The sequence below is a fragment of the Pelobates fuscus genome, chromosome 7, assembly GCF_036172605.1.
Source record: "Pelobates fuscus isolate aPelFus1 chromosome 7, aPelFus1.pri, whole genome shotgun sequence".
Classification (NCBI taxonomy): domain Eukaryota; kingdom Metazoa; phylum Chordata; class Amphibia; order Anura; family Pelobatidae; genus Pelobates; species Pelobates fuscus.
The window spans coordinates 49188315-49213592 of record NC_086323.1 but is presented as its reverse complement, the minus strand read 5'-3'; the positions used below and the strand labels follow the sequence as shown (position 1 = coordinate 49213592).

The 25278-nt window shown below is 43.2% G+C and overlaps 1 protein-coding gene across 2 annotated transcripts in view; it reads left to right on the top strand.

The window, feature by feature from the left end:
- The window catches only part of KIAA0040 (KIAA0040 ortholog), a 106347-nt gene that overhangs the window by 56077 nt on the left and 24992 nt on the right, over positions 1-25278 (top strand). The window contains exon 1 of one of the 2 annotated variants that reach the window (XM_063427276.1): positions 16308-16433. The exons of the other annotated variant lie outside the window; for it this stretch is intronic. The gene's annotated coding sequence lies outside the window, so the exon portion shown is untranslated. Of the gene's footprint in view, positions 1-16307; positions 16434-25278 lie in introns of those variants that run through there. 2 annotated transcript variants of the gene reach the window in all.

Below are 25278 nucleotides of genomic sequence, written 5' to 3'. Positions count from 1 at the left end.
AAGAATTGCAAAAAATAAAAATAAAAATCTTAGCCCAACCAATAGTAACTTTGACTTAGTGATTAGATTGCGCTAAAGCTGAAGAAGGGGCAGTTCTTCAAGCATCAATGGCGGGATATGCTACCTTGTTTCTGTTGCTTCCCTAATGCCAGTTATGACTAATTGTGGCACTCCATACACATTTCTCTTATAGATTTGCTGAGCTTCATGAGAATTGTAGTTCAAAAAGATCTGCAGTGGCAAGGTGAATGCACCTGCCCTAACATGCATTCACACACAGTTATATTATAGATACATATGAACATTCTATAATAACCACCTACCTTGAAGACATTTGCTCACCATAATTGCAATTTTTAAAGAAACACTTCATTTATTGATAATAATGGCAAGTTATTTGTTTCACTGCTTCCTTCAACAATAAAGGGTTAACTAACACCTAATCCAGCAGCGAGTGGGACTCATTGGAGTATCTCCATTCTACTTCTGGGATCTCATCAATACTAATCCAATGCAGGGCCGGCGCCACCTGTAAGGCGACCTAGGCACTGCTGTGTGGCGGCCGGGTTTGAGTGACCGGCAGGAGGGAAGCGCAGAGTGCGCCCTCCTGCCGGTCACTTTATGTAGCGTGGCCGGGTGGCGCGGAATGTGGGACAGGAACTTCTGTTTCCTGTACCCGGGCCGCCGGCGTAATGACAGGAAGTGAGCACCGCCGGCGGCCGGGTACAGGAAACAGAAGTTCCTGTCCCGCGTTCCGCGCCGCCCCGGCCACGCTACATAGGCAGGAAGGAAGAGGAGGGTAAGGACCATTAGGGGAGGTGGGAGGGGGGGGGGGGGTAAGGACCATTAGGGTGGGGGGAGGGGGGAAGCAAGGACCATTAGGGGAGGGGGGAGCAAGGACCATTAGGGGAGGGAGGGGGGAGCAAGGACGGGGAGGGGGGGACTAAGGACCATTAGGGGAGGAAGGGAGCAACGACCATTAGGGGAGGGGGGAACTGAGAACCATTATGGAAGGGGGGGAGCAAGGACCATTAGGGGAGGGGAGGGAAGGGGGGGGACTGAGGACCATTAGGGGAGGGGAGGGAAGGGCGTGGACTGAGGACCATTAGGGGAGGGGGGGAGCAAGGACCATTAGGGGAGGGGGGAGCAAGGACCATTAGGGGAGGGAGGGGGGAGCAAGGACGGGGAGGGGAGGGGGGACTAAGGACCATTAGGGGAGGAAGGGAGCAAGGACCATTAAGGGAGGGGGGGACTGAGGACCATTAAGGGAGGGGGGGGAGCAAGGACCATTAGGGGAGGGGAGGGAAGGGGGGACTGAGGACCATTAGGGGAGGGGAGGGGAGGGGGGGACTGAGGGCCATTAGGGGAGGGGGGGAGCAAGGACCATTAGGGGAGGGTGGACTGAGGACCATTAGGGGAGGGGAAGCAAGTACCATTAGGGGAGGGGGACTGAGGACCATTAGGGGAGGGGAGGGGGAGCAAGGACCATTAGGGGAGTGGGGGGACTGAGGACCATTAGGGGAGTGGGGGGACTGAGGACCATTAGGGGAGGGGGGAGTAAGGACCATTAGGGGAGGGGGGGAGCAAGGACCATTAGGGGAGGGGAGGGGGGACTAAGGACCATTAGGGAAGGGGGGAGCAAGGACCATTAGGGGAGGGGAGGGGGGACTAAGGACCATTCAGGGAGGGGGGGGACTAAGGACCATTAGGGGAGGGGGACTAAGGACCATTAGGGGAGGGGGGACTAAGGACCATTAGGGGAGGGGGGACTAAGGACCATTAGGGGAGGGGCAGAGCAAGGACCATAAGGGGAGAGGGGGAGCAAGGACCATTAGGGGAGGGGGGGGAGCAAGGACCATTAGGGGAGGGGAGGGGGGAGAAAGGACCATGAGGGGAGGAGTGGAGTAAGGACCATTAAGGGAGGGGGGGAGTAAGGACCATTAGGGGAGGGGAGGGAAGGGGGGACTGAGGACCATTAGGGGAGGGGAGGGGAGGGGGGGACTGAGGGCCATTAGGGGAGGGGGGGGAGCAAGGACCATTAGGGGAGGGGAGGGAAGGGGGGACTGAGGACCATTAGGGGAGGGGAGGGGAGGGGGGGACTGAGGGCCATTAGGGGAGGGGGGAGCAAGGACCATTAGGGGAGGGTGGACTGAGGACCATTAGGGGAGGGGAAGCAAGTACCATTAGGGGAGGGGGACTGAGGACCATTAGGGGAGGGGAGGGGGAGCAAGGACCATTAGGGGAGTGGGGGGACTGAGGACCATTAGGGGAGTGGGGGGACTGAGGACCATTAGGGGAGGGGGGAGTAAGGACCATTAGGGGAGGGGGGGAGCAAGGACCATTAGGGGAGGGGAGGGGGGACTAAGGACCATTAGGGAAGGGGGGAGCAAGGACCATTAGGGGAGGGGAGGGGGGACTAAGGACCATTCAGGGAGGGGGGGGACTAAGGACCATTAGGGGAGGGGGGACTAAGGACCATTAGGGGAGGGGGGACTAAGGACCATTAGGGGAGGGGGGACTAAGGACCATTAGGGGAGGGGCGGAGCAAGGACCATAAGGGGAGAGGGGGAGCAAGGACCATTAGGGGAGGGGGGGGAGCAAGGACCATTAGGGGAGGGGAGGGGGGAGAAAGGACCATGAGGGGAGGAGTGGAGTAAGGACCATTAAGGGAGGGGGGGAGTAAGGACCATTAGGGGAGGGGAGTAAGGACCATTAGGGGAGGGGAATAAGGACCACTAGGGCAGGGGGGGTAAGGACCACTAGGGGAGGCTGGGAGTAAGGACCACTGGGGGGGGGGAGTAAGAACCACTAGGGAAGGGGGGTAAGGACCACTAGGGGAAGGGGGGTAAGGACCACTAGGGGAGGGGGGGGGAGTAAGGACCACTAAGGGGTTTGGGAGAGGGAGGACCACTAAGGGGAGGGATGGAGGACCACTAAGGGGGAGATGGGGGAGTGAGAAGACCACCAAGGGGGGACTGCAGAGGGACAGGGGGCCAAGGGAGAACACGGAGGGACAGGAGGGAAGGGGAAATCAATAATTGACAGGAGGGGAGAGCACTATGAAAATGTTTTAAAAAAATAAAGAGCTGCTCCCCTCCCAGTCCCTATCCTACCCCTCAAACCCTCTATTTTACACTACACACACACACACAGAAACATACAATGCATTCCTACTCACACACAGACACGCCCAAAACACACAATGCATCCCTTACATTCACATTCACACAAACACTTATTCTCTTACACACAGAAACAAAATGCATCTCTTACACAATCAATGCACCCCTTACAGACACACACTGCATTCAATTACATACACAGAAACACACATTGCACCCCTTACACACAAACTCACACACAGAAACATACAATGTATTCCTTACACGCAAACACACACTGCATCCCCCACACAAATTGGTATCCCTATACACTACATTCTATAAGAACACACACACATTGCATCCTCTACAATAACACATAAAACAAACATACACTCCACTTCCTGTGAGAGAACTCATGGGTGGGCCATGTAGGTATTTATGGGTGGGCATTGTAGGCATACTCACGGTCAAGCCCTGGGGGCCCAGACCTTGAGCTGTGTAAGGGGCCCTAAAAAATGGAGCTGCTTCCTGTTCGTTAATTGTTGTGAGCACTGTTAAAAACAGTCTCCAGAGAGCCTCTTCTACATCAGACCTGTGCAGCCAGACTGAGCCCATCATCAGCCTCTTGTCCTCATCTGGTGGTAAGTAGGCAATCCAATATATTATTAGTGGCACTAATCTCACATTAAATGGATACTATAGTCACCAGAAGCACTACAGCCAGCATAATGTAGTAGTTCTGGTGTCTATAGCCTGTGCCTGTAGGCTTTTTAATGTAAACACACTGTCTTTTCAGATAAAAGACACTTTGTGAAGACTGGCGTTGGCCCATATGGCAGAGCATATGGGCGGGGCATTGTGATGTCACAGGGTGGGCAGGACATATGGGGGGGCGGCAATTTTTTTTTTGCCTAGGGCGGCAAAAATCCTTGCACCGGCCCTGATCCAATGCAATCCCTCTCACATAGACCACTGCGAGGCAGGGCACATGCATGGTAATCACTGTGCTGCACTGACAATGCTACTGATAAAGAAGCATTGAGTCTAATGATTCTCTGGGATGAGCCTTGCCTTCATTTTGGTATTGTGGTACAAAGCAGTAAGGAAGAATACCATACCAACTGTCTGATTGACAGCCAAGAAGGTGCAACTTAGGCACTTCATACAAGTGCTGATTTATCTTGAAAGTAAGAAATAGGGAACACTCTGTTCACTCCGTTAAGAATATTTCATATTCTTGCAAGCTGAAGTGATTTATGGGTTCGGAGAGTTCCTTTAAGCCAGTGTCACAATTTCTTAGTGACCCAACACTCGGAGTGTAAACAATAGAAGACGCATATACTGGTCTTTAGAGTGGCTGGGCTTTACGTTTGTTGAATAGAGAATGGTCAGGAACAATAGCTGAGTCAGGGAAACCAGAAATCAGGACAGCGAGGAACAATAGCCGAGTCAGGGAAACCAGAAATCAGGACAGCGAGGTCCAATAGCCGAGTCAGGGAAACCAGAAATCAGGACAACGAGGAACAATAGCCGAGTCAGGGAAACCAGAAATCAGGACAGCGAGGAGCAATAGCCGAGTCAGGGAAACCAGAAATCAGGACAGCGAGGTACAATAGCCGAGTCAGGGAAACCAGAAATCAGGACAGCGAGGTCCAATAGCCGAGTCAGGGAAACCAGAAATCAGGACAGCGAGGAACAATAGCCGAGTCAGGAAAACCAGAAATCAGGACAGCGAGGAACAATAGCCGAGTCAGGGAAACCAGAAATTAGGACAGCGAGGAACAATAGCCGAGTCAGGGAAACCAGAAATCAGGACAGCGAGGAACAATAGCCGAGTCAGGGAAACCAGAAATCAGGACAGCGAGGTCCAATAGCCGAGTCAGGGAAACCAGAAATCAGGACAGCGAGGTCCAATAGCCGAGTCATGGAAACCAGAAAACAGGACAGCAAGGTACAACAGCCGAGTCAGGAAAACCAGAAATCAGGACAGCGAGGTCCAATAGCCGAGTCAAGGAAACCAGAAATCAGGACAGCGAGGTCCAATAGCCGAGTCATGGAAACCAGAAAACAGGACAGCGAGGTACAACAGCCGAGTCAGGAAAACCAGAAATCAGGACAGCGAGGTACAATAGCCGAGTCAGGGAAACCAGAAATCAGGACAGCGAGGTCCAATAGCCGAGTCATGGAAACCAGAAAACAGGACAGCGAGGTACAACAGCCGAGTCAGGAAACTAGAAATCAGGACAGGGAGGTGCAACAGCCAAGTCAGAGAAACCAGAAATCAGGACAGTGAGGTCCAATAGCTGAGTCAGGAAACTAAAAATCAGGATAGGGAGGTGTAATAGCCGAGTCAGAGAAACCAGATATCAGGACAGTGAGGAACAATAGCCAAGTCAGAGAAACCAAAATGAAGAATAGCATCATGGTTGTGTGATAATCCAACACGCAGTATGTAAACCCACAGAAAACCCAAGCACGTATTACCAAACCCTAGAATAGTCGGGTTTAATGTAGGTAGAAAAGAGTGCTTATGGAACAGCCATGTCAGGATACCATAAAGGAGAAAGTCAAGATACAAGCCGAGTCAGGGAACCAGAGAACAGAGAAGTCTAAAGCCAAGCCTAGTTAATAAAATCAAAAGGAGAACCAAATAGCACTAAGGGTAGCACAAGGAACCACAATAGGGCAAGGAACAAAGCAAAAGGTGCCCCTTTTATGAGGGAGCATCTTTTGCTTTAAGACTACGCCCCAAAACGTTCTGGGCCGGTATTGATGACGTGGGGCCGTGTCATTGACGTCATGATGTTGGTATGTATGTGCTGCATCATCACAAGGAGGCGTAATTCCAGTGTCCAGCGTGGGACATGCCGAACACTCTGTGAGAGGAGCCGGGCTCAGATCCTGCACCACATGGGCGCGATGGAGAAAGGTAAGTGATCGTGACAAATAGTCAGAATAGCTGTCATCAAAATATCGGAAAATACACAAAAAATACAAGCACTATTTGGGAACAACAGGGCAATGATCTATGCTCTATGGAGCCTTTTTATAGTCTGTTCCTTTAACCATAAAAGCACCGTCCAAAACATTTGAATCGTTTTGAGGAGATGAGAGGGACTGTGGGAGGGTCCCTCTCCACCTGATGGACCTCTCCAGGCTGTGTTACTGCCTGGGCAACAAAAGTTAACATGACAGCCAGCAGCTAGGCTCTGATGTTCTCAGTATAGAACATCACAACATTTTTGGATGTAAAGGGTTAAGGTAGCCACAGTTGCTGCGCATGCTAGATCGGTTTCAAAATGCACCATTTAGACACATAGTTCAATCAATCAGGTCTTTTTTCCCCATTACCACTGGAGAACAGCCAGAGGCTTGTTTAACAGCCCTGCATTGCTCTGTAAGCTATTTATAGCAAGAGTTTGTTTGTTTAATGTTTTAAAGATTAGGTGTTGTTGAATTTCTGCTTGTTGAAGCTAAGTTATGACAGGCCTTACTATAAGTACTTGGAGTGCTTGCGACCATCTCTTTTCTAACTGAGAAAACATACAAAGAGACAAATGATTTACTTCCAAAACATGTAGTATGTTCATGTAAAACATTGCTAATTCATGTTATTTCTCCCTGTCACAAGATAAGTGGTATTAGATGTAACGAGTTCCTCTCAACATGATAGATTTGGATACTTAATGTAACTTGAGTTTCTGAGACTTCCTTTCGCAATCAGAGTTTTTTACTGTTGGTTTTAATGCTCTGTGTTTTCTGTCCTGCTACATTTTGCTTCTTTGTAACAGTGAATGAATATTTCAACAACTTACATAAATCTACAAAGCCCCGGAGTTGTCGGACAGAAGGTTTTTCTCCAAGCCTGCGCACAATTAGTTAAATCAAGGAAACTATTTGTTAAATCATTCTATAATCTAGTGAATCATTCCCTTGTTCTAGGTAAAGAGTGTGTACAATTTAATGGAAAAACTATATTGTGGGAACAATCTACTAAAGTGTGTGCACAATATACTTATATTGTGGGGAAAATGTGTTGAATAAAATCACAAAAAACTGCTTTGTTATGTTACCCCAGTCTCATCAGTTACTTTAGTTATGACTGGCCAGTAAAACTTACAGAAAACATGGGAATAAGTCACCAGTCTGGTATAGATAAAATCCATAAATAGGATGAAAAATAATTAACATATATACATTTAAATATGTATTTACCTGATATTTTTTTTTTCTGTGTGTGTGTGTGTCCAGATGACTGATACAATGAATGTAAGTGGTTGAACAGATGTGACAGATGACTGTCACAAAGCAAGCTTTATATTTAATTCAGCAGCAATAATATTGCTTCACATATTTCCTACTTCACCCAAATCTTTTTAGTAGGGATGTGCATGGGCAAAAAAATTGGTTCGGTTCGGCACTTCCGAAATTCGGGCCTTAGGCAATTCGGGATTTCAGCACTTCAGTTCGGTTCTGTACTTCTGAAATTCGGGATTTCGGCACTTTGGATCGGTTCGGCACTTCCGAAATTCGGGACTTTGGCAATTCGCCAATTTGGCACTTTGGGTTAGGGTTAGATTCCTGTCATCATTCCCTTAATTTTCCCTCCCTCTCCTGTTTTGCCACTTTTTACAGCACTTCGGCAATTCAGGTTCAGTTCGGCACTTCGGAAATTCGGCACTTCGGCTATTCGGCATTTTGGCTATTCGGCACTTCGGCGGTTCGGCACTTTGGAAATTCAGCATTCGGACATGCAGAAGTAAATTCGGACCGAAACATATTGCACATGTGTACTTTTTAGCCTATTGTACTGTTACAAACTCAGCCTTTAGTAAATTATAGTAAATTATCTGCACATGGGTCTCAATTTTCCAGATAGTTTTACCATTATCAGCAAACTGACCTCTAACATATCATCAGTGTGAATTACATGGTGCCTACTAGAAGCTTTCATTGGTTGACATACAGGCATAACTCACCACTTGCATGTTTTTTCCACCATAACACATTGAGAAAACATGGCCTAAGTGGTAATATACAATTACAACCAATGAATGAATTTTACAGAGGTAAATCAGATGCCTATCCAGGTAAGGACATTATTGAATGGTTCATATTGCTTCCTTCACCTCTTTGGAAATGGGGTAGAACATAATACAATGATGAGAGCTACAGTATTATCAAACCCACGGATGGACCAAGAGATATCATTGCTGAGCAAGCTCTACACTTACCTTTTCTACTGTTTTCCTTTAATATTTTCTGAGCGAATATTCTAACACCAACTAGTCATTTGTAATTGACATTAACCATTCTCTGCTTTTCTATGGGGCTTTTAGGCTTTATAGAAAGGTGATTTAAAGCTGGCAAATGCTGCTAAAGTACAAACGCTGGTAAACAGGAAACAGTGTAATAGCGGTTGCGTCAAAACATTTTCTGCATACAGAGACATACATACATATACACATATTCTGTATACAGAGACATACATACATATATACATATTTTGAATTTTGTATATGTGGGCTGCTCTGTGAGCCTCTTTGCTTTTCACCAGTGCTAAGTGATTCGCTTATTTAATTTATTTGAAAATTAACTTGGAAAGGATTCAATTTCCCCGCACTTTCTACATTTCCTTAAAGCAGAGAGAATAAAATGATTTCAGACACTGGTAGAATCCTTCAAACTAATTGACAGTAAGTGTGTCCAATTAGAGGAATATACTATAATCCTTCTCTTTTGAGGAAATAGTGTATATTTGTACTGAGATGGTGATGTATGGCTGATTGTTCTGTTTCAATTTGGTTCCAATCTGACTATACAGCCTCTTAAATATTCTTTGAACTTTATTGTTAATGTTTATGTGCTTTACTTGTGTTTGGTTGTTTGTTTAATGTGTGCGCTCTATTTTATTCTTGTAAATCATTCAAAACAGGAGACGAGGAGTGAATTTGTATTCCTAAAACATCGCAATCACATTGAAGATTTGGCTTCACTTGTGCCATGGTACGAAGGCTACAGCATGTTTTAATTAACAGGCAATTTCACTGGATTCTTAGAAAAGAATAGCACAAGAAATGGATTGAATAAACACGCCTTTAGAACTGTTTTATTTTTAGATTCTCGCCTTTTATAGTTCCCCCCGTCTTTTATTACACCCTCTTCTCTCTGGCAGATCCATTATAAATGGCTCTTATATATTAAAATAATGACCCTCTTCTTCTTGTGTTACAGTTTCTTCTTGGTATGAAGACAATTGGTATCCTTCTACTCCAGTATAAGAAAGTCTAAAGCCATGCTTTGCATCTCACAAATGTCTACTTACTGGACAAAGTTTAGATATCCAACTACAAATCCCATGATGCTCTGCCAGCCTTAAGTCTGGGGATTTTTTTTGGTCACAACTGAATTAGAGTATTGGCTTAGACAAAAAAAGTTGCAAGCTGTCTGGGAGAGACAAGAGGGTTAGACAATGTCCGGCACTCCAGATGCTGCGGACTACATCTCCTATAATTCTCTTAGAGCCATAAAGGTGGCAAAGCATCAGGGGAGATGTAGTCCACAACATCTGGAGTGCCAAAGGTTGCCTACCTTTTCTCTAGAGGAATGAAGATATTAATTGTCTAAAGTTTTAGACTGACTAGAGTCTTCGGAGCAGAAACTAATCGAAGGGCAAGCTAACTGAACATGTGACCATTGCCAGCATACTCTTAATTCCAGTTTTGGATTAATCACATATGACTTTCCCTAAGGAAAATGGATAATACAGACATGGAACCATTTCCCACTGTGCCTAGAAGGGTACCAGCTTCACCTCTAGCACTATAAAGGTCTAAACTTTCACCAGAACAAATATCTAACCTTTCACCTAGGGTTTCTATGTCTCTCAAGTAGAGGGGATGAGTCTTCTAGTTTGGTTCTGGACTTCTTTCGTAGGTGGAATAAGATGTGCTGTGTTGGGCTGTTTTACAGTCACTTTGTAATGCCAAAGTACTGGAGAATTGTCCGTATTGGGAAAAGTGGGTGTGCAGAAACACAGGTAGTGGAGATCCCACTATATGTCAATATTTAGTGTTTACTTTTAATAAACATTAAAAAATTAATTCTGGTACAGTGTCTTTCAGCCCTTAATTTTTAATTTCTTCATCATGGCACACCCCATCATGATGCTGTGGACAAGCACCCCATTTACATAGTTTATTAAAATATTTATTTTTCATGTCCTTATGGGTGAAATGTTTAGCAGTGGTTAGGTGTTTTTAACCAGTGTTAAAGTCTCTTTGTGGGTTCTATTGTACACCAAAACTCTCAGTATTTTCAGTCACCCGTTGTTCAATAATTTTTCTGCCTATCAGTAGAATTAAAAGGCCATTCCAGAGACCCCTAAACCACTACAGCTTGCTTACGTGCTTTAAGTGTGAATATATTGTCCTCTTCATTTTACAGATAATGCAGATTTCAATCAATGCCCTGGCATTCAATCAGACAATCAGTTTTGTTGTTTCCTGGTTTGGTTAGCTCAGTGGAGCTAAACTTAGGAGGCAGCAAATGCACAGAGCACCTGACTTGCAAATACTTCTCATTGAGCTGCATTGGGAAGTCTGTGATTGGACAGCCACAGAAAGTCTGGGGTTTAAAGAGGAGGGCTAGCAAAGGCAGCAAACAAGAGAACTGCAGCATCTGCACGCAGTTTTTAGATATACCCCCCAATGAAAAATACATAATTAAGTGCATGTATGGTTACACTGGGGCTATATGTACTAAATGTTGATTGTTTGTTTATTTATGTTTTTTGGCAGTTACGTGTCCATGAAAATTTTCCCTCAGGTGGAAAAGGCCTAATTTGACATAATTATCTTGAGTACCTTGCTAATGCAGACCTTGAAGAAGGCACCCAGGTGTAAAAGCATGATCATTAAATATTTGCTTCAACACTGATTTTGTGTCTGGAGTTGAGGTTAGAAATGTTAAATCCATATAACACACAAAGCTAGCCACCATTTGATTAACCAAATCCAACATTGTGTTTTCAGCAGAATTGCAGGTATTATAATCAAGGACTGAAGATAACGATATGTAAATCAGCTCTTGTAGAACATTTCACTTTACCCTTCCTTCAACTTTGACCACAGGACATTTAAATGTGTTTTCGATAACAATGGGTGTCTGAAATGTGTCAATTTAAACCTAAAACAAAGCTTTGAAAGCACAATATCTATTGTTCTACAGATCCTAATTTGTTGACCAATATAATCAACACAACAAAGGAACAACTGAGGTTTTTATACTATTATATAAATTGTGTTTACTTCTAAACATAGACACGCACATTGTAGTATAAGATGCTGTAACTCAAAACTAACGTATTCTATGGTTTTGCAAGGGAAGTCGACATTGGGCTGACATTACAATTTATATCTTTTATTTAGTCCTTAGTCCTTCATCAATCTTTATATAACTTTTTTTTTTTTTTTTTTTACTTTTCTCAAAAGTAACAGTAGCCTGTTGCATAGTTCTAGTTAACAAAGAGTGTCAGTATATTCTGTCCTGGGGGTTCTCAACCCGGCTCACAATGTTAACCAATGGCCAATTTTTCTCAGAATCCCTATTGGAATAGGAAACACCTCAAAATTGTTGGTGTGCTTTAATGCTTGGTTTGGTAACCAGTATTCTATTGCTATCTAACTGCCCAAAATGATCCCAACACCATCACAAACGCAGAGCAGCTGCAGCGTCACAGGTTGGTCAGGGCTGCGCGTTAAAATGAATCAAGTATGGCAGTGCCCAATGTGGCGTTTTGACTGGTTAGTCAAGGGAAGACTCATTACAGTGAGCGTTAAACCCTGCAACAAAACTACAAACTGAGGGGGCGGAGCCTGACTCTCACAGAGAACGGACGCACATGTGGAGGGCTCCCGAGTCCAAGGCCTAGATTCGGGGTTCATTGCCCGACCGCCCGACCACAGGGACTGCTGCACACGAGACTCGGAACGAGGAGACTGCATGGCACACGGGGACACCCGTTAATGGGCTCTCCGGGGGAAAGCGGACCTAAGCGAGGCTGGCGGCCTGTGCGGGCGGGAGCCGAGGAGAGACGGCCGCTCTCCCGGTTCTCTGGCAGACAAGGGGGCACTCACGAACCACCTCTCCCCCCCCCCTTTGGACCGGGGGGGATATCCCGGTCCCGGGGGACAACCTGCGAGCCCTGCAACACCTCCACAACATGCGGGAAAAGAAATCAAGATGGCGACCGCACCAGGCTCTACAGCACGAGGTCGGTCGTTGCCGCAACCGGCCTCAGCAGGCCCTAAAACCCGTACACCAGACGCCCTGGGAATCGTTTCCGACACCCTTTGGGCCCAACAACTCAACTGGGCAGAGCAAACAGTGGAGCCAGGCAAGGCACACCGAGCGGGCAGAGGGAAACGGCCTGAGAGACCCCCCAGGGGCCAACAATCATGCCGCACTAACCTGCCAACACCACAGAGGCGAAAGCTGCACTGGCGGCAGAGATAACAAGCCGAGGATCGGCGTTCTACCCACCGCTACCACGAGACTCCGAACCTCAACGTTCCGCCACCAGCCCCAAACCACAAGGAAAAGCCCACGAGACCTCCTCAAGCCGCGAAACCACAGCATACTTACTATAACAGGACAGTGTGCCCAGTGGACTGTCAGCGGTACCAGCGGTCGAAACGACGGACCTATAAACTAACACGTTCCAGCAAGTATTTTCTTAACAGTGTCTTTAACCCGGTCCCCTGACACTTGCTTTTTCAGACCAGACCTAGCAGTATAGTCTTAAACTAGAGTGTTTAATGTGTAAACTGTCTGTCTAATGTTTCTGCCTAGCATCTGACACAGCATATTAACCTACTACGTAGAATCTAAAGCGATGTTTTTATATGTTTTCAAACTTTCTAGGCAATGTATATCAATACCGTTCATATCCTTAACTTAAAAAAAAAATTGTGTGCAAGATCTTATGTTTACCCCTGCTTAAACTGTGCCTAACATGCTAGAGGACTGCCTTTGGGGTACCTCCTAAGCAACTGTTGTAACTATGCGCACTTCAAAAATAAAGAATTAAAAAAAAAAAAAAAAAAAAAAAATACAAACTGAGTTCCTATTTGTGTTGTCGAAATAAATGTCTGTTTATAGTTTACAGTACTTGTAAAGACAATTACACATTTCCTGTAAACTTTGCAAGAATGAGAACTGTATTAATTACATAATATTTGGGCAGTAATCGCTCATCATTTCACAGACAATAAATAATGTTTACTTTAGCATAAATATTCATATTAACATATTTAGTTACTAACAGCACTAGAGGCCATTAACCCAGAGAACACGTACACCCCATTCATATCACAGCTGGACAGTAGCTAAAGCACGTTTTGTCCCAGAGAATCAACTCAATCTGTGTCCTTAGTTTAATAAAACAAGTACTGTTGGATTATAAAGTATTTAACCCCTTCATTGCACACAATGTGCCAGGGCCAACGTGATATCAAAAGATTTTCCTAAACTATTACCTTGTTTCTGAAGGGGTTAATCCAAGATATATTTGCAATCATAAGCATTTATTTTGTAGTATAAATCACGGTTATTGTTGTCTTTAAATCACCCCACACAGAGATCACTAGGCCTGCGAAAACTCTCTGTAATTCGAATTCTTTAGACATTGTAAAAATGTCACGTTTTCGCACTGCTTTTAAATTACATAGTTACATAGCTGAAAAGAAACTTGCGTCCATCAAGTTCAGCCTTCCTCACATTTGTTTTTTGCTGTTGATCCAAAAGAAGGCAAAAAAAAACCCAGTTTGAAGCACTTCCAATTTTGCAACAAGCTAGGAAAAAAGTTTTTCTTGACCCCAGAATGGCAGTCAGATTTATCCTTGGATCAAGCAGTTATTACCCTACATTGAAAGATTATATCCTTGAATATTCTGTTTTTGCAAGTATGCATCTAGTAGCTTTTTGAACATCTGTATGGACTCTGATAAATTAGTACATATATCTATGAATATATGTTTTAAAAGGGCAATGAGGTCTTTAGCTGATTTTTATAATTCCAGCATTCTTAACTGCGTTTGGAAATGTAAGAGTTAATTAATCTTTACAAAAAAAACTCGAGGGACAGCACTAATTTAATGTAAGAATCAGTACAGCACTAACGTAGTTGTGGATACATTGAAAACTTTCTAGTTACTAAGTCCATGAGAAAATAGCACAGATGGGACACAAACAGCATCTGCGCTCATGTTTTTATTGAATTCTACGTGAAATAGATACCAGTGTCATTCAGAAAAGTGTCTAAAATCACACAGTTAAACTGTAGGTATAAAAGGTTACAATGTGTAAATAAAAAAGGTACACTTATGATCTTTTTGTTACTGTTTATCCAGCATATTATTATTTTCTATAACTGCCACATTTTGTTACAATGCACATTATCCCTTTAGAGTGGACATACCTAAGCTGTCTTGAATAGAATTTTATAAAAGTGCTTTGAATATCAAATCTGCTTTTCTTAACCTTTTTTTTTTTTCAACATGGCCCCAATATCTACATGGCATTAAATTGAAGACTTTTCAGCTGTAAAATTAGCTCAGTGACAAATCCAATACATTTGATGTAATACATAAGGAAATAGAATCTGGCTATTACCTTTATCAGACTCATTCCAATGTCCAGGTCTACTAAAGTTAAACATTTATTGGGGGCAGTTTAGCTGGGCATGTTTTAGGTGGGTGCTGAATGGGTGCCATGCACCCCAAAATGCCATTAAGATGAGGGTAGACGACTAATTAAAGACACATTTAGTGTCTGTGTGAGTGTATATTTGTATGATTATTTGCATGTGTGTGTGTGTATATTTGTATGTGTCTGTAACTGTGTGTATGTATATCTATCTTTGAGGAGGAATGTATTTTTGCCCCTCCAAATATTAATTTCTACAATCGTCACTGGGCATCATAAATATTTGAGCCTAATTGGGACTAACTGATATAACATGGTGCCCGGTTCTGGACCACAATTATTCGAGGAATAAGAATCCCTGTGTTGGATTCAAAAACACACATAGACAGGGCTTTCTCTACCAATATGTCTAATTAAATATCCCCTGGTCTGTAATGCAACCTGTAACTATAAAGTAGTTTTCTAAAAACTGTTAAATAAATAAATAACTACAGATAATATATGCAGATAAGAGAAAATATGATCAAATGAACTATGGGTAATGTTGCAAATACTGGATATCCCCTTATTCACTAACAGATTTATTCACTATAGTCTGGATTGTAATTCAGCCAGATCATACTCTGCCAGATGGCTGAAAATCAAACCGAATGCTGCAAATCCGTACCCAGAATTAAAAAATAAATCCCAGGGTAGGTAGGGATTTTTTTTTATTATAGGGTGGCTAGGAAATTGGGGAACCCTAGCCACTCGGGAGGACATGAGGAGGACATACAACTATTTGCAGGCTGGCCAATGGCATGTCCACCACCAGTATTGTATAACTAATTGAGGTCCCCACCCGCTGTTCATCATGTGGGGGACATTAGGTCCTCCTGACTAATTATTATTAGGACCCATACCAACCACCAATGGAAGGGGGCCAGGGGAGGACATTAGGTTCCCTAAGTCAGCTACACTTCCAGTTTGGCTACTTTGACGTTAAGTTTGAAATTCACCCACTTTAACTAATAACCCTGTATATGAAGATTTGTAAAGATTTTAAAATTTATATATAAAAAAAAAAAGTGTAAAATGTCCGCCAAAAATAATCAACCTGGTAAAATAGCGGGGATAATACATTTTTCCAATTAAGATATTTTGGCCTAAAATTCCCAATTGCCACTATAGTGCATACAGCGCTGTATCGTTCTACAAGTGCTATGCTGGTGTGTGCCTGGAGACATTAATAAATGCATTCCGTGTGCTTTTACAGTCATTCAGGCATTGTACATTCAGCACGGTTACATCAGTCTAAGTGCTGGCTGCCAGCCTTCCTCAGAAATGTAATGGCATGAACAAGCATGAGGAAAATGCTAGACAAAGAACAGAGAGGAGCTACAGAGAGCTGTGTGACTCAGAGAAAATCTTCAGGTACCAGTGTGCAAGGGGAGGGGAGCCGGGGAGGAAATGTTCTTGGGCAGAAGAGGGAGGGGGAGAGAACAGGCCTATGAGAAATCTGACAGTCGCAAAGAAAAACAACTTCTTACAATTTCCTTGACGTATCTAAGGTTGAAACTACTGGGCAAAGAAAAGTTAACTTCACAGAACCTGCACTGCATGGCTCTCACCTCCACAACTAAGGTAAGACTCTACCTTATCTACCTATTCTCTATGGCAACTGGACAGTCAGCTGATAACTGGATGGGATCAGAACACTACCTTTTCCAAAACTCCTCTCTAGGAGTGGGAAAAAAACTTTTTTTTTTTTTAAAGCAAAACACTTGTCAGGTTCATTAGTGCTATTGGACTAGTACAGCTCACTTTTAGAATGGGATTTACTAAGCAATGGAATGTTGGAGAGTTAGAATTCTATGTATGTAATAGTGTGGATACATCTTTAAACATGTGGCTACACACAATGACAGAATTATTATTGCCATTTATATAGAGCCAACTTAGCGCTTTTTAATTTAAAAAAAAAATGGAATTTAACAGTAAATGAGACAAACTATTACAAATGTTAACAGGAACAAGAGGTTAATGAGGACCATGCTCAAACAAGCTTACAATCTCAGGAGGTGTGGGTAACTGCTCCTATCACATATGTTATCAGCTGCTTAGAAAACTTCAATGTAGCTTTTATTGTAAGAAACTTGGGAGTTGTAAATAAAGAGCCTTTCAGTTGCAAACACTATAGAAAGCAGTGGCGTGTTTCAGCTGACTGCTTCGTTTTGATCACTTATCTCTCTATACAGTAAATAACCACCTTAACCCCTTAAGGACCAAACTTCTGGAATAAAAGGGAATCATGACGTGTCAGACATGTCATGTGTCCTTAAGGGGTTAAAGCTATAGTAAAGTAAGACAGCCCAGTCATGTGTTTTAGTGCATTTAATAATTTGCAAGCCACGGAGTTAGGGAGCTAGGGTGTAAAATGGGGCATGTCAGGTTAGGATTGGAGGTAGTCCCAGGTTAATGGCAGTAGGGATGGGTAGAGGGTCAAAATTGTCAGGTTAGGATTATGGGTAGCGCAGGGTCAGGGCTAGAGTTTGCCTTACGTTGACTAGCGCACATGGTAACCAGGAGGGAGGTTAAATAGAAATAGTTTACTTTAACATCTTACAATTTCACTTTATAATATAGGTGGATTCCACAAGTCTCTGTGGCAATTAATCTGAATTTAGCAGTTTGACAAGGAATTATTTCCATCATTTCTTGTGACATGTGACCTGTTCTGCTGAGAATCTGAAATACGATAGAGTTACCTGGACTAATGTTTGTACAGATAACATCATGGTGAAAATTACAACGTTAAAAGGCATTCTAAATGAAGTTGCAAACTAACATTACTAGTTTAAGATTACACAATGTATATACTATCACTTTCACATTCTCTAAAACATACACTAAAACATAATTCTTTCATTTGTTTTTATTTATTGCACCACACCCAAAGTACAAAGTACAGTCATATGAAAACATTTCACAAAACTTGAAAAAAATATTTACATTTTTTTTTTTTACATTTATTTATTTAGTTTAGAATGCCAAAGAGTACAATAAGCAGGAACAAATCATAGCTTGGGAGGACTGGTTGGACATTAATGATGGGTGATGGCGTGGAATTTTTTAAAAGTATTAGGCGGTCAACAGGGTGTGGTCAGATGTAAAAGCACTCTGTTTAGGGGCAGGTTTACATGGTTGATTGTCTTTGACAACAAAAAATATTTGTTTTTCTAATTGTGGAGAATGAGCATGTTTAACGAGGGCTGGGATGGTAGCCAGCTAAAGGTGTGTCTACTGTCATAGTAAGTGTGCTAAGTGTAATATTGTATGGTCTCTAAACAGAGCATCAAATATTATTGGCCATCCATGGGCCCTAGGCTGTTAGTAAGGGTTATTCTGCTATTAAGTTTTTCCCATGTAAAGTAGGTAATGAATTATCCTATGTAGAAATACCTTTACAGAAGGTATGTTGACTTCCTCTTTGGAGCAATACCAAGACAGACTGCTGTACACTGTATGTGTATACATTTCAGCGGCTTTCACAGTTGGTTCCCCATTAACACGGCAACCACCAAGTCAGGGCAACTGTCCAACTCCAGGATCCTTCTCAGTCAAAAAAGATCATATGCCGAAAGTGTCTGATCTGCCTTCCTGAAATGACAAGTCAGGTTCGTTACATCCTCTGGCACAGAGAAGTGATGTGCTGGGAAAGTGGTTTTTATTGGGTTTTGGTACCCATATGATTTGCAAAAAAACTTTTTTTTTTTTTCGCAGTTTTTGGATGTCATGGAAGACTAAGGCAACTGGGCCAGACCCAAAAAAATTCACAATTTTTGCAAAGATTAATATCTTTACAGCAAAAACTCAACCTGTCACTGAAGTTTTGTGTATTTCCAGGATTTTTGTAAATTATCAAGAAGTTTGAGTTTAAATGCATTGGTAAGGTTAGAGTTATGGGATATAGTCAGTGTGATAGCGATGTTCAGGTGTTTTCTGCTGTCTGAAGTTGAATGAGTAAGAAGGCAATCTAGCAGATTTTCTGCGATTGAGACGTTTAATGCCACAAACTTTGTTAACTCTATAGCAACTTAGTTGTCTTGCTAAATCCGCCAATAAATAAAAGTCGTAATAATATACAACATCAAAAACAGGTGAGTGAAACATGGTGGACTGTACTTGATGGACCTGAGTCTTTTTTCTGCCTGTGTTACTTTGTAACTTTATAATATTTGGAGACATTCACAGATTGTATATAGTATATATATATTTTAAATATAAAAGTATGTATATATATTAATTATTGTATCTATCTTTCTATCTATATATCTAACTCTCTCTCTCTCTATCTCTATATCTATTTATCTATCTATCTATCTATCTATATATATATATATATATATCTCTTACACAATATTATATATATATATATAAAATATTGATGTCTATATGCAAACGTCTGTATGCAACTAGCCAAAAACGTATCTTGTCGTCCACATTTGTCCTGCGGGCTACCAGCAGGAAACTTTATTCCATTACAGGACAAAGATCTTTTTGCATGGTAGTACAGACATGGTATATACTTGTGAATGAAAGCATTCACAAAAGAAACCACTGCCCTTGGCATTCATGTGTGTGTTCCCCTCTCTATATAGTATAATCTGTACATCCTGTACATTCTTTCATATACAGTGGGTGCATATTTGAAGGAATAACAGGCGTCTTCTTTCATTCACAATTTACTTTCTTGTTTTTCCTTCTTGCTAAGCACAGACATTGAGCACACTAAGTTTATTCTCCCCAGGGCTTATTCACAGTCCTGTGATAACAATTTAGAGGAAAAAAGGAGTTACGCCCCCAATCATTAACGCTGAAATTTCCATTGGTCTTTCCCCAAATATGGGCAATCTGAATGTATTCCCAAAATAAAACTGATTGTTTCTTTTTTGGAACAAGAATGACTGTATCGAAATGTGTGGCTGTCTGCAAGGATTGTAGTTTGCGGGAGGGTATAAATGTTCGAAGAGCTGTAAAAAAAGTTAGAAATAAAAATTAGGTGCACGAAATATAATAAATTATTTTACAATCCTACTGTAGAAATAATATCATGTGTCCTGTGCAAAGGTTATACGTATAGATATAAGAATAAGTGAAATATATGAGAAAATTCAAAAAAATTGCAAAAAGAAAATATATGTAAATAAATTTTTTTATGGCATTCTGGTTTCTCTTTCCAAAGAACTTTTTTTATTTGGTTGCATTTCTGCACCTGGGGAGATGTAGGTAATAATCGAAGGTTGCTGTAATAGATGTGCAAATTGGGTGAGGGGGGCGTCATAACACTGTCACCGTCTGGGGACTTTGCAGAATTTGCCCAATGGGCAGGGGTGCGGAGAAAGGTGAGTTTCACTTACCTGAAACCAGAGTGCAATAAGAATGTGTATTTACATATATTTTATTTATTTTTTGCAATGTTTTAGAAATCTCTTCTGCTACTGACACTTCAGCACCAGGAGCCAACATCGCTGCACATACGTAAGGCATTGAAGTCTATGGATGATCCAGCTAAGCTGCTGGACTCTCCAAAGATAAAGCCAATTCCCTGCAGTCAGCACTGGTGACAACTGGTGGGGGGGGGACACTTCTAGACAGCGGTAGCTCCACCCAGTGTTATATGTATGCTGCTGTGCTTACACCCTTTTTTATGATGTGGCACGTCAGAGAGGTTGTAAACACTAGAATCCAAGGTACTCTCACGTTTTGGGGGTGTGGTTACACCCAGAGGCGTAACTAGAAACCACGGGGCCCCGGTGCGAAAATTGCCCAGCTCCCCATATGTCTACCCCCCCGCCAGTCCCCCATACGTCTATCCTCCCTCTCCATACGTGGCCCCCACATACATGCAGACACACACAAGACACACACACATATACAGAGACACACACACACATACAGAGACACACATACATATAAATACACAGACAGATACACACACATACATACAGACACAAATACAGACACAAATACAGACACACACACATACAGACACACAGACATACATACATACATACACACATAAATCCATACAGACACAAACATACAAACACACACATACATACACACAGTGGTGTATCCTGGTTTTGTGCTGCCCTAGGCAGGACAAAACTCACGTGCCCCCCGCACAACCCCCACCAAACCTCCCCCCCTGCCCCGCCTTCTAAATACACACACATACATTCACTGACAGGTACGCATACACTAGCTAACATAAACACACACTCGCTAACAGGCACACACACACACTAACAGACACACACACACTAACAGACAAACACACTCACACTCACTAACAGACACACACTCACTCACTAACAGACACACACACACTAACAGACAAACACACACTAACAGACACACACACACTCACTAACAGACACACACAGACACACTCACACACACTAACAGGCATACACACTCACACTCACTAACAGGCAAACACACTCACTCACTAACACAGACACACACAGTCACTCACACACACACACTCACTAACAGACAAACACACACTCACTAACAGACACACACACTAACAGACACACACACTCACATTAACACACTCACTTTTTTTTTTTTATTTAAACCCCCCCTCCCTGCGGTCTAGTGGGGCTTCTGGGCTGCAGGGCGGGTGGGCAGGCGGGCGGCGCTGGCGAGAGAGCTGGCGCGGCTCGCGAGGGAGCTGAGCAGAGCGCTCTGGGGAAAGTGCTCCCTCGCCAGTGCCGTCCGACCGACATCCTGGCTTGTCAGTTAGCTGCAAGGCTAACAAGACATTTGTCCTGGTCATTTGGAGGCGGCTTTTCTTGCTGCCCCCTGGAAAATGCCGCCCAAGGCAAATGCCTTGTAAAACGTCCCTGCATACACACACAGACAGACACAAACAAATAAATACAAACACACACGCAGATAGACATACACACACATACAGACAGACACACATACATATACACACATACATACAGACACACATACAGAGAGACATTCATACAGACACACACACATACATACAAACAAACACACACTTGTACAAAATATTTTAGTCATCCTCCTGTTATCTACCTTTTAGATGCAGGAGGGTGTCTTCCCTGGTGTCCAGTGGTGGCTCAGCCTGATGGTAGTCAGAGTTCCCACTCTGACTCCCTCCTCTCCTTCCTCCCGCGTGGCTCATGGTGGTTGCTGAGAGGAAGTGACCGGGGTTGTCACTTCCTCCCAGCCTCTGACCTCATCAAAAGGGGTCCGACCGCGCTGCTAAAGCGCCACAGCACTGACTGGGCCCCCTGGAAATCTATAGCCATCAGGTGGCTCTAACAGCATGGGCCACTGATGGGCCCCTTAACGTGTGACCCCGGAGATTATACCGCACTGCTCAGTTGGGCCCCCTGGAGTGACGGGCACGGTTGCAGCTGCGACCCCTGTGACTGCAGTAGTAACGCCACTGGTTACACCAAACAAGCCCCCAAACATATAAATGCTCATGCAGTCCAATGCACAGTGCCCTGTTGTGGTTCCTAGTGTCCCTATAGAGCGTTACTTTGTCTTATTATTATTTGTTTGGTATTGACCCAGCTATTCTGTTTCTTTGCTTTGGCTTTCGTTCCTGTGATATTCTGGGTTCCTTTGACCTTGGCTTGTTCTGACGTTCCTATTTTCCTTTTGTATTCCTATTTAGTCCAGCCACTGGTATAGCTTTTTTTTTTATCTGTCTCTGTTGTTGTGGTGGATTTACATACAGAGTGTTGGCTATATCATTACACTGGGTAGCAACAGCTCACCCAATAGCATGGGATTTTATTCCACACAATTGTGTTAATGTGAAAACCAAATTTACTAAATTTAAAGTAAACCTTACCTGTTTTTTTTTTTGTTTTATGGTTTGATTAGCATCAATTGGGTCACTGTAGTTTGTCATCACAAAATAAGGTGCTTAAAGGGACACTCCAGGCACCCAGACCACTTCTGCCCATTGGAGTGGTCTGGGTGCCAACTCCCACTACCCTTGACCCTGCAAGTGTTGTCCTTGCACTGGAGTGTCCCTTTAAGTGTCTAATTCGTGTTATATGCCATCTCTTTTGTAGTCTGGTGCATGCGGAATACAGAACTCTGTTCTAAAAGTAGTTTTAAAGACTGTCTAATGAAAAAAGCGAAATTCTCATCATGATCATGTGGAGGTCTAAATGTTTCATTTTATTTGAAAAAGAGACATTAGTATCTATCACAATACATCATGTAAATGTTTTTATGCTTTTTGCAACTTTTCTACATCTCTCTAGGGTCCGGCTGTCACTGAGAGTACGAGTGTGTCATAGATGTCTTCATAAAAAAGAATTTATAATAAATGTTCCACTGCAGTGATGCTGATTTGACTTGCACATGCAGTGTCCGTCTTTTGGGAGGCCATTCTCTCTCTGGGGGGTCTAGTCACTATAAGAGCATCTCTGCTTGTCAATAATCTAGTAACAATGCTGGTTTTCATGTTAACTGCTTCGTTGCTGAATTGGTGTTTTCACAAATCACTATAACTCACCATTACCTCCCAATTAGGCTTGTGCATTTTCTCCTGATGTGAATTGCTGTGAAAGTTGCCCCAAAGTTGCAATAAGACCATTAAATAATTAATGATGCATAATTACAGGTGCATCTAATTTTATTTTCTCAGTTGTAATGTTTTTCCTAAAAACAAAAAAAGGTGCAGAAAGTAAAAAAAAAAAAAAAAAAACACAGAACAGTCAGGTCTCAGTGGAACATGTATTAGAGCCTAAAAATAACTGGAGTGATGTGGATGATGAATCTAATAGTTTGCATAATCCACATTTTTATATATATAAAATCCTGTATGGGCCTAGACTATATCATGGAGATTTCCCATCTGCCCCATTATGTTTGTTTATCCTGTTCTACATTTAATGCTGTGGTTTTCAACACAGTCCTTTAGGAGCGATAAGGTTCAAGGTTTAGGGATTACCCAATTGTATTCATACTGAAATAGCCATAAATCCTGGATCCTTGAGAGGGCCTGAGGGATTCATTGGTAAACCATTTGCTTAATGAAATGGCTGTATGATTAAAATATTCTAGCAGAACAAATAGCTTTCCTTTGTGTTTAGTGTGTACAGTGTGTGCTTGAAGAAGAGTTACGAGAGCAGAAAATGCTTATGGGAAAGGAATGCAGCCATAAGCCGGACACAGACAAAGCATATTGAACTAGGAAGATCACTATTTATAGGGTGAGGTAAAGGCAAAAAATGCCTACAAAATTCAAAATATAAACAAAGAAAAAATTAGACCTGTGCTGCAGATACTCCACACTGAAGCCCCAAACAGGGACATATTAGCCACGAGGCAAACAAGGCATTTGCCTCGGGCGGCATTTTCCAGGGGGCGGCAAAAAAAGCCACCCCAAATGCCCAGGACAAATGTCTTGTTAGCCTTGCGGCTAACTGACAAGCCAGGTGGGGGGGCGGGCGGGCGGCGCTGGCGAGGGAGCACTTTCCCCTGAGCTATCTGCTCAGCTCCCTTGTGCGCCACAGAGTGATGCCGGCGCGCGAGGGAGCTGAGCAGAGCGTTTAGGGGAAAGTGCTCCCTCGCCAGCGCCGCCCGCCAGCGCCACCCAGCAGCCCCACTATACCCCAGGGAGAGGTGTTAAATAAAAAAATTAAAAAGTGAGTGTGTTAATGTGAGTGAGTGTGTGTGTCTGTTAGTGTGTGTTTGTGTGTGTCTGTTAGTGTGTGTGTGTCTGTTAGTGTGTGTGTGTCTGTTAGTGAGTGTGTGTCTGTGTGTGTGCGTGTCTGTGTGTGTGTGTGTGTGTCTGTTAGTGTGTGTGTTTGTCTGTAGTGTGTGTGTGTGTCTGTTAGTGTGTGTGTGTCTGTTAGTGTGTGTGTCTGTTAGTGTGTGTGTGGGTGTGTCTGTTAGTGTGTGTGTTTGTGTCAGACCTTCCGGCATCCGTACTCCGGGGACTTCCGGGTAGACGGAGCGCGGCCACTCCCCCTCCTCTGACGCGGTTACTCCCAGGATACAAAGGGAGACCGCGGCAACACCTCAGTGCTGGATCAATTTGAAAGCCTCCCGCGAAAACTTCAAACTAAGTGTATCTGTGTTTACCTCTACTGTGTATCGGACCCGGACTGTTATCGTTTACCTGCCTTCTCCTCTCCTCGACCACGGACTTGCCTTTGGATACTCTTTTGTCTGCAGCAACCTTAATCCTCTCTGAGAAACATCTCTCAGCAAACCGGATTACCACCCCTACAAAGCTAAGTAAAACTCTTCTGCCTAAACAGGAGTATTAATATCCTGCATCTCTGCTTAACTTCTTTTGCTTCAACCTAACTAATTGTTCTGCTGCCATTTAACAATTCTACATTGGAGTCTCATCTCTGTTCAGACTAATAATTGCCTCAACCTAATCTTCTCTGCAAATCCTGATGCTGCT